Here is a 10513-nt window from a genome sequence, read left to right on the forward strand (position 1 = left end):
GCTTATACCACAGATATTGTCCCTTGTTTAGACACTTGCAGTTTTTTTTTTTAAGGCAAACACTTGAGTAACCTCCTCATATAAGGTACTTTACCATTTAAGAAATAAGTCTTGTACTTTTCACAGTACTTCCGTAGAATACCTCGTGTAAACAACAATATTTGTTACTGTTTCACCCACCGAGTCATGCTCCTTCACTGAGACACGATGTCTCCTCAAGACGTGTTGTTCGAGAGAAAAAAAAAAAAAAAGAAAACGCGTTGCTTACTTCTGTAAACAGCACTTGTTACCACTCCAGTCACTCCGTTTGATTAAAAGGTGTTCTTTCACTAAAACACGATGTACATCTCTTCAAGACGCGTTGCTCCGGTAAAACTGGTTGCTTAGTAACAAAACAGAGTCCCAAAATGGCCGCCACGTAGCGTCATTACGTCACTGCCGCTTCCTGTAGTGACGCTCATTTCCTCTTCCTGCTTCTCGGTGTCAATAGAATTACCAGTATCAATGGCTCAATGCGGAAGATGTCATCAGGAAGATTCCAACGGTGAGTAGGCTCGCGTTTCCCTGCTCGAGTACGATTTAAAAGACGCTTTTCTTTAATGTCTCAGTTTTTTCTGCTCGAGTTGCGGGACAATTTCAAAAGATGCGATTACTCACAGTTGTAGTTCCTTTTGTATTTGAGCCATGTTTTAACTGGATAAGACGCTTTAGCTGACAATTTCTGTTTCTTCTGCTCAAATTACACTTTCCAAATTATAAAAGCGACAATTTCACAGTTTCAATCAAATCCAAGGTACAAGCAGGCAAAGTCAAATATTTTCTCAAACTCAGTTGTTTGAGTAAGAAACAGACTTCTATTTTAGCTTTTCTCCCTTTTCTTGGCTACAGTTTCTCCTTATCACAGTTTCAGTTAAACCCAAGGTACAAGCAGGCAAAGTCAAATATTTTCTCGAACTCAAAGTCAAATATTTTCTCAAACTCACCAGGTGTTTGAGTAAGAAACAAGCTTGTTGGCAGAAGGAATTTCTTTTTCTTGGCCACAGTTTCTCCCTACTTGAAGTTTCTTTTCCTTGGTTACAGCTTCTCTCAGTTTAAAATTTTCTTTTCTTGACTACAGTTTCTCTCTGCTTGAAATTTTCTTTTCTTGGCCACAATTTCCCTCTGCTTGAAATTTTCTTTTCTTGGCCACAGCTTCTGTCTGTTTGAAATTTAGCCAAGTGAACTTGCGTGGTTCTTTTCTCACCAGTGGAGTTCTCCTCCCTCTGTAGTTGTTCAGCTCCCATCCTCGTCGCCATGTGTTGTAATTGAAGTAGAGAGGCGGATATCAAAGTAATAATAGATAAAGAATATTTATTAAGTACTACAGAGAATAACTGGTCTTCCCATCAAAAAGCCAGGGAGCTAACTGACAAGGAAGAATCCAGACAAAGCAAAGCACAATATGACATCAGAAACATAGAATGTGAGTCTTAAAGAGATACAGCAAAATACAAGTAAAGAGAATACAACAGTATGCCTAGACATAGGTCCCTTGCCCGCGGTGCCACTGGATTCAAGCTATCCTGGCTGTGAGGGGTGCTAACCCAAAACCGGTGAAGGAAGGACCTGGTTTGGCAGTACATGCTGGACTGTTCCCATGAGTAGCAGAGTCAGGACTGGTTTGCATATGACTTGGTCCAAACCTGGGTGGCATGGTGAGCAAAAGAATGATGGATTTAACCCAGATCTCTTGACTGGGGGTGAATATTTCATTAGTTCAGCATTCCGTCCATCATTTGTGCAGTATTTTCCACCCTAAGTGGGATGGGTATGCCCAGACGAGGGTCTCTTGCTCGCTGTGCCCCTGGATTTAAGCTAATCTGGCTGATGAGGGGTAGTCCCCGAAACCAGTCCCAGGATGCTGTTTCCAGTCCACGGAGGACCTGGCTTTGCAGTTTGCACCAGGTATAAATATTGGACCTTAGACCCCAAGTCCAAGAGTACACAAAAGGACTTTAAATACTACAGAAGAAAGACTGCACTGCTGCTCTGATGCCCTGCATGCTGTGAAGGAAGATTGGACCTGCATCCTTCATCTTAGGCTGAAGTGACTCCAAAGGTCTGTCCGCTGAGCTCCTGTTCTGAGCTAGAAGGCTACAACAAGCTCCAGAGGTCCCCTGCAACTGACCAGCTGACCCACTTCACACTAAGATCTTACTATCCATACAGCCAGCAAACTCAAAGCCCCAGCAAGCCCAACTCTTCTTCATACAGTAACAACCAACGATGCCTGGCAGCTCGAGATCTTCCCTTTGTGCTGCAGCATAGACAGTTCAAGGGTACCACCATTGCGAACCTGCAGTAATGACCATCAGCAATGCCAACAGGAACTTTGTACTTTAATGATGACTGTCTGCGATGCCCTGCTTGGCCTTCGAGCTATGTCAACGACCATCCACAATGCTCTCCCTACTCCTCGCCGCCCCTTTCACTGCGAACAGAACTCTTTGCACTAGACTTAGGTAACTCTTTCAGTTGGACTGACATGGTTGCTCTATCGAGGTCAGCCTGAACTTGTGACTTTTATTAACCCTGGGCGTAGTTCGCGGGGTAGCGCTACGCATAGCTACCCGAAGTGCACTTCGCACTACGCGAGCTATGCGTAGCACTACGTGAAGTGCGTAGTAGCCAGTTTGCACTGTGCAAGATGCCGTTTTCAGTGATTGCACAGTGCGGACAAGCATCCTGCACTGTGCAATCATTGAAAACGGCATCTTGCACAGTGCGAGCTGTAGTTTTCTGCCGCTCGAGTACATTTTTACTCACCGGGAGGTTTATTTTCCACGATCGCGATCGGCAACTTGATGTTGCTGATCGCGAACAAGAAAAAAGTCTCGCCGGGATGTCATTTTGCTTGCTCGCGGTCGCCAACCTGACGTTGAGGACTGTAAGCAAGCAAGAAATGACCGCTGCACTACGCTACGCAAACTACGCAAGCCTAGCGTAGTGCTGTGCCCAGGGTTAACTTTCATCCACTCTTGTATGAACAGATAGTTGCCTGTGGCACTTTGTGCTTTTTGGGGCAATTTTCATTCAAATCCTTAAAATTGCATACCTCGGGGTCTACTAATTGGATTATTGTAGTTGTGGGCAGCCACGGCCTCTGGAGGGAGTTTGTAGGGCAGACAAGCGGGGCGGGGGAGGGGCAGCGTGGGGGGGTAAATACCGGAATATGGATGATTGCAGGTAAGTAAACAATTACATTTAAAAAACGAATTTCTTAGCGCGCCCTGCATCGCATTTTGCGATGCAGGGCGTGCAACAAAATTTGTTTTTTAAATGTAATAGTTTACTTACCTGCAATCATCCATATTCCGGTGTTTACCACCCCCCACCCTGCCTCTCCCCCGCCTGCCTGCCCCACAGAACTCCCTCCACCGGCCGCGGCTGGTTGTGGGTGTCAAATTACTTATTACATTTTACAAAATGTTTCTAAATTTGGTGTGGGCTTTGTTTCTTGTGCTGTGTTTTTACTTTATTACTGTTTGAAGAGCTGAATAACTTATTGCCTCTAAATTAAGCCTGACTGCTTTTGTGCCAAGCTTCCAGAGGGTTAAGCACTGGCTGATTTGGGGTTAGCTTCTGTTTCACCCTGACAGAGATTGTGGTTGTTGCTTGAGTAGACCTTCACCCCCGTCAATGAGCAAACTCTTAGATTTGGGGGTCTCTAGTTGGCACAGGTCAGTAGTTGTGACAAATAGGGACCCTTGGCTCTTGTCGGGGTAACGGGGTACACTCCTAAAATAACCCCTGCTCACCCCCTTGGTAGCTTTGCACGAGCTGACAGGCTTCTCAGAGGCAGTGTGTAAAGCATTTGTGAACACATACAGTAATCAAGTGACAACACTAAAGATGGACACCACACAAGTTGTATATTAAAAATAAGTACCTGTTATATAGATTTAACACAAGACCACAAAAGACAATCCACAATACTGTACTTAAAATGGTCGAATTAGCTTAGTTCTCTTTAGATCTTAAAATGCAACACTTTGAGTCAATGTACCTGAAAATGCGTAACGCAATACAACGAAAGTGTTGCAGGGAAGGTGATGCATTGGTTCCCTACTGCTGCATAGGGGACAGTGATGCATCTGTTTCTTACTGCACTTCTGTGGTGATGCGGTGAGCAACGCCGTGATGCGATGAAGTTTTGGTGCAAAGAAATAAAGATGACGTCTTCTTCTTGATGCGGGCCGCGACAGGCCCTGCGACACGCTTCCCGGTGATGCGGCGGCATGTGCTACAACGTCGATCCACTTCTCCGGCGATGCGCGTTGCTTTGACAATGAAGCGAGCCGCAACAGGCCCTGCGACAAGCTTCCCGGTGATGCGGCGGTGTCTGCTGCGCCGTTGATCCTCTTCTCTGGCGAGGCGCTTCGGGGCCCTGCAATGACTCTCTGGTTCTTGGGGGTCGCAACAGGCCCTGCGACACGCTTCCCGGTGATGCGGCGGCATCTGCAGTGACATCGATCCTCTTCTCCAGCGGTGCAAGGCGCTATCGTGTTGTGAAGTGGCAGAGGTAGTTTGGCGTCACGCATCTTGCTTGTGAGTTGCACTTTCAGCTCCTTGTGATGCGTCGTTCCTCAAAAAGTCTGGCACAGCTGCAGGCCCTTCCAAAGAACTCTCGGGGAGCTGGTGGGTGAAGTGTGTTGTCCCTGAGACTTCAGCAGGAGGCAAGCTCTTTTCTCAAGCCCTTGGAGATCCTTACAAGTTGATGAAAGTACACAAAGCTCCTCTCTCCTTTCTTTGGCAGTCAGGCAACCACTGCAGGCCAATCCCCCAAGCAGCACTTCATCTTAGGGATAGTCTCTCCTCATTCTCTCTGGTTTCACTCCTCAGCAAAGGTTTCTTCTTGTTGTCCAAAGTGATCTAATTCTCTGGGGTATGGGTCCCTTTTTTATACACAGTTTCTCTTTGTTCTCTGAAGGCAGAGAGGCCTTTGGCTACTCCAAAACCAGTTCTGGTCAGTCCTGGAGCACTCTGTTTACATGACTCCTTCTTTCCTTTCATAGTGCAGGGCAGAGACATCAGACACACCACAGGAGGTGGAACCAGCATTGTGGAGGGAAGGCACAGTCCTATTCAGGTCCCAGGTGCAACTCCTCCTTCCCATCTAGATGCAGATCTCTTGATTCACCACTGGGCTGACTCACCCTGTCTCCTGGAATCCCCCAGCCCCTGTCACTCAAACTCCAGACAAGGAATACACAACCTAGCAGAGGCAGGCTTGGATAGTTAGACAAGAAAATACCCACTTTTAAAAGTGGTATTTTCAAACACAGAATGTTAAAACTAACTTCACTAAAATATGTATTTTATCATTCTGAGTTCAGGCATACTAACCTCGAATTTCTACCTAGTTTCCTGAGTCAGTTAGGATTATAAAATGTAATAATCAAACTGCCCATTCTGGACTATGGGGAATGGGTAGTCTTGCAATAGTGAAAAACGAAAATGGCTGTAATTCACTATTGGGACATGCAACACACATCAGGGCTTGTCCTACCTTATACTTGCAATGCCCCCTGCCCTTGGGTCTACCATAGGGGTGACTGATAAGAAGAAAAGGGAAGGTTTAGGGACTGTCAAGTGGGTGCACTTGCCCAGTCAGCAGACTTGAGACACACTTTTACAGGCTGCTTTTGTGGGTGGCACAACCAGTGCTGCAAGCCCACCAGCAGCATTTGGTTTACAAGTCCTGGGCACACTCAGTGCACTGTACTAGGGTCTGACAAGTAAACCAAATCAGCCAATCATTGAATCACTAATCCATACATCTATTTACAATAGGGAGCACTTGCACTATGGCACTGGATAGCAGTGGCACAGTGCCCAAAGGATCTAACACCGGCAAAAACACATGAGGCAACAACAAAAAATGGAAGGGAGACCCACGCCAAGGTGCCTGGTCTAACACAACCCAATTTCCAACATTGCTCAATTGTAATAACTTATTGCAGATTAGTTTTTATTTCACAATGCCTGATGCCAAAGCCAGCAACTAAAGTGAAAAGCGGGACCAGAAGCATATTTAAAGCTGCACTTTAAAAACAAAAAACAAAGATGGCTTTTCCTTTTTCAGCTCTGTTTTATTGAGATGAACAGTGATATGCAAAAAAAAGATATATATGGTAACGTGTTTAGATTTTGCACATGAGGTAATGATAGAAAATTCAGACAATCCCTGCATGTTACTTCAGATACCCAGCTACAGCTCTTTTAAAAAAAGAAACACCTGACTTGTATTAGATTAATTATGATATATTTTTGTAACAAATATCTAATTGCTATTTTGGTGTGTTTAATTTGCACTAGGACTTTCTTATAATTATTCTAGTTTGCAAGCATGCCATCTCTTTCATATTGAAGAGCAATGCACCAAAGATTTAAGCGGTTTGTGAGTATGGTGATGGTGTGACCATGTATTATAAGGAAAAAAGTACCGTGAACCATACATTATAGGGATATAGCAAGTCACCTTGGATTTTGTGAACGTATAAAGAAACTCGGCCTTTTGCCTCATTCCTCTATATGGTCACAAATTCCTCAGTGACTAGCAATAACCTTGTAATATACGCTAGGGGTGCATTATCCCATATATCATTTCTAATTTAAAAAAAAACATTTGTATTGAGCACTGCACATTATAAACATGTACACAGTCGATAGCAATTCTCTAAAAACTCATCTGTTCCGTCTGGCGCATGGCTAGCGGCCCTGCCCCTGAATGTTCTCCTCCCACCCGGTCTCGAGCGCCAAGAAACCAATTGGTGTATGTGCGCGGTACCAAATCCTTTTTAATAATAATAATAATACTAATACAATACACTCGGCTGATATTCTTGGAACTGGTGTTTGTCAGGTCCGAGATCCTCAGGCAAGGGCGCACAAGGTAGGGGGGGGAGGAGGGAATGAAAAAAGGACCTGAATGGGAAGAAGGCAGAGAAGGCTAGAGGGTACGGAGCAGGAGAGAAGGGAAGGGAATGGGAGGCAGGAGGGTGGTGTGAGCATTGGCATCATACCTTTAGTAGTCAAACATTTGTACAATTTTCATGCACTGCAATCTGTGATTCTTCCAGGTCATTCTCCCCGGCAGGCATTTATCATTAATCATTACATTCTATCACACATTTGTGTTATTCTGTTCATCTAACACAGAGTTCTTCAATCTGTGAGGCTCAACCCCCAGAGGGGCCCTGGAGTCATGGGAAGGGGGCACACATTCCTCAGTCTCACTTCTGCCTGAAATCCAAAATGTTGATCTTTATTTTGGAAAAGGACAACTGTCCCCAGATGGTTAATTCCGATAGTTAAAATGCTTCAGATGGAGTTCCATTCAGGGACTCTCCTGTGCTGAAAAGCCAAAGCAGGGCAGAAAGCTAAACATGCCTTTCTGACAGTGTGCTGCTTGTCTGAAAGAAATGCAAATGTGTGCAACGAGTTAATCTGCAAATGTTAAGGGTAATCTGCAAATGTAAAGGATGCTTGGAAACCCATACTGACTTTAATTGATGGATCACTGGAAGATTTGTGATGACAACGATCTATTCTTTTTGAGTGGTAATGCAAAGAGTTAACAAATGAGATGTGAAGCACATGCTTATAATTGTCATTGCATTTACATAGCGCTTACTTTCCCTGAGGAGATGTTGAAGGGACAGTTATGTAAAAAAATTGCATTACATACTGTCTGGGTATTACTAAAATCTTTATTTTATCGTAAAAAGTTTTGTACATTTTGTAGCAGGCTATCTTATACTGTGTGTAATACATATTCACAGTGCTTTCTGTCACAGGCTGTGACCTTGTAGAACTAAAAATACACAAGACACTATTCTCTACTACACCAACCAAGATTTGGGGGCATATTAGCAAGCGGCAGCGATAATTATCGCTGACCGCTGCTAGCATGAGGAAATCTATCGCCCGCTATCGCTGGCGATAATCTCCATGGGAGCGTTGTATTAACAACGCTTAACGCCATGGAGATAAAAATCCCAGCGATAGCGGGGATTGTCGCCGTTTTCAATGGAATATCGCTGGTTTTCCAGCGATATTCCATTGAAAATGGCGATAACCTTGCTGATAGGGCAGGACATTCTTAGCCATGTAATCCACCTCCCATTGGATTATAGGGCTAAGTACAGGTCACAAGCAGGCGTTAGGAAAGTAGCGTTAACAGTAGTTAGCATTACTTTTCCTAACGCTCTGCTTATTAGCGAGCAGCTTGATAATAGGAGAAATGTCACTTAGCGACATTTCTCCTATTATTTTGCCGTGGAACGCCCACTTTGCATCTCAATAGAGATGCAGAGCTGGGCGTTATTTACAAGGGCGCAAAATCAGCAAAACACGCAATAGCGTGTCTTTGCTGATAGGGCGAAGAAATTATCCCCGCTTCCCGAAAACGGCCGCAAAAACGGAGATAATTTCAAATTTTCTGCCTTGTTAATATGCCCCGTAATTCTGTAGCTCTCTGGTTACACACTGACCTAAGAGTCTACTTGATAGTGAAAGACTTAAAAAATGCGCACAGAATATTTAGTTTTTATCAACACCTTTAAACCCCCCCCCCCCCCCCCCCCCCCGCCATATACAGACGCTCAACGCCGTTCGGCCCATCTCAAACATGACTGAAGTCAACAACAGCAGAACACTAATATAACTAGGATCAGTTTTTACTAAAACTGAAGTGTCAATTTTCATAATGTTAAAAATACAAACTTTTTAGAATAACAATATGAAAGAAGAATAAGGGACCACTTCTTCCTCTGGAATTAAAGACAGCATCCTCCTTGGAGCTTGCAGTTTATTATTAATTATTGTAAATTGTATGTTTTCATTAGGATGAATGATGTTCAGCAACCTCTAGTTCTATGCAGCTGTAAAAGTCAAGCAATCAGCATCCAGTGAAATATTGTACTGTTTTCCTCTGATGCCATACACTAAGGTTGCAGCCCATGCCTTACAGCCATTATTGCCAAGGCCATTGGAATTATGTGATTGTGCGGCCACAACGATTTTAGCATGATTATACATTTGCCGTATTTGCCATATAATCCATCATCTGCCCCATATTCTGCTGATTTCAACCCCATGTTGTGATTGGGGGGGAGCGGCAGCCTTAAAAGTCCGATGCGAGGCACAGACAAATGGTGGTGTGTGACGTGGCTGGCGTGCACGCGTATAGATCACATGAACTGTGTCTAATCTGCAGTTCTGGCAGACTTTTCGTACTGCTTACTAGAATCTCGCCGCAATGCTTACGCAAGGGCCTCAGCACCCTTCATCTCTAACAGGTACTGTTTGCGGGTCTTCCCGACACCGTAGCTGGCACGTGACCAGCCTGAACTTGCTTCAGCGAGACCTAAAAACAGGAGGCTGAGATCATAGTAGTAAAAGTGTGGGATGGTGTACTTCAGTTTGCAGGCAAGGTTCAAAACAGTAAATCACAGAATCATCAACCATAAACTCCAACAGTATTTAGCACCTCAAACAAGAATGCCTGTTGTTTATATCCTTTCAGTGGAAATGCTCAAAGCAAGAGAATGGTGCTGTTTCCAGGGGATCTCTTTTTGTGCTTCACTATTCAACTAATATTTAATATATACATAAATCCTCTACTATAATAGACCTGATCCACTTCTTGTAGTCATAGGGCTTTCTAAATAATTTGAATCCCTAAGAAAAGTCCTGAGGATTGGGGGCATGGGTGATATGGCCTACCAATTCAGAAGACTTTAGAAGGCAACAGATGATGCTGAGAGACCGGTTCTTGTTCTGGAGAAATAGGAGCTAATAAAAGCTCATTTGAAATGCGTACTTTGAAGCCAAATATAGAATCATCTTCAATAAGTTCTGTAATTTCTTATTAACAGCTCCTAATCACCTACAAGAACAATGCATACCATATCTCACAACATACATTATTTGCTCAGCAGCTGAATGACTCCTATTCAGCCCCACAACCAGATACAAACACAGTGATGACCCATGATTCTAAAGACGGGACCCCCTATCTGGATAAACATACCAACTGAATCTGCCAATCCCAATGTCTGATGAAGATCTCCTTCTAATATAACACCAAGCGTTCAATCTTTCCACCTCTTTCCTCCCTAACATTGTCATTAGAATTTGGAAGTTTAATGTACATCTTCCCTGTCTACCTAGGCATCACTGCTATGGTGCTTGTTAAGTCTGATAAATGCATCATTAATGCCCAGATTCAGTTTACCATACCCAGAACTATGCACCTACTATGCAACCTAATCAAATATTCAAGCCATATATGTATTCTATACCTCTGTGTAACAAGTTACATGAACATTGCCTTTAAAATACGTATCTTCTGTAAGATCCGCCAATTTTCCTAGAGAAACTAATATGAACTCCTAATTACAGTCAATATAGAGCTATGCATTCCATTCCTTTTGGCTCCTCTCCGATAAGCAATTGTGTTTTACAATGC

The sequence above is a fragment of the Lissotriton vulgaris genome, chromosome 5 (assembly GCF_964263255.1).
Source record: "Lissotriton vulgaris chromosome 5, aLisVul1.2, whole genome shotgun sequence".
NCBI lineage: Eukaryota > Metazoa > Chordata > Amphibia > Caudata > Salamandridae > Lissotriton > Lissotriton vulgaris.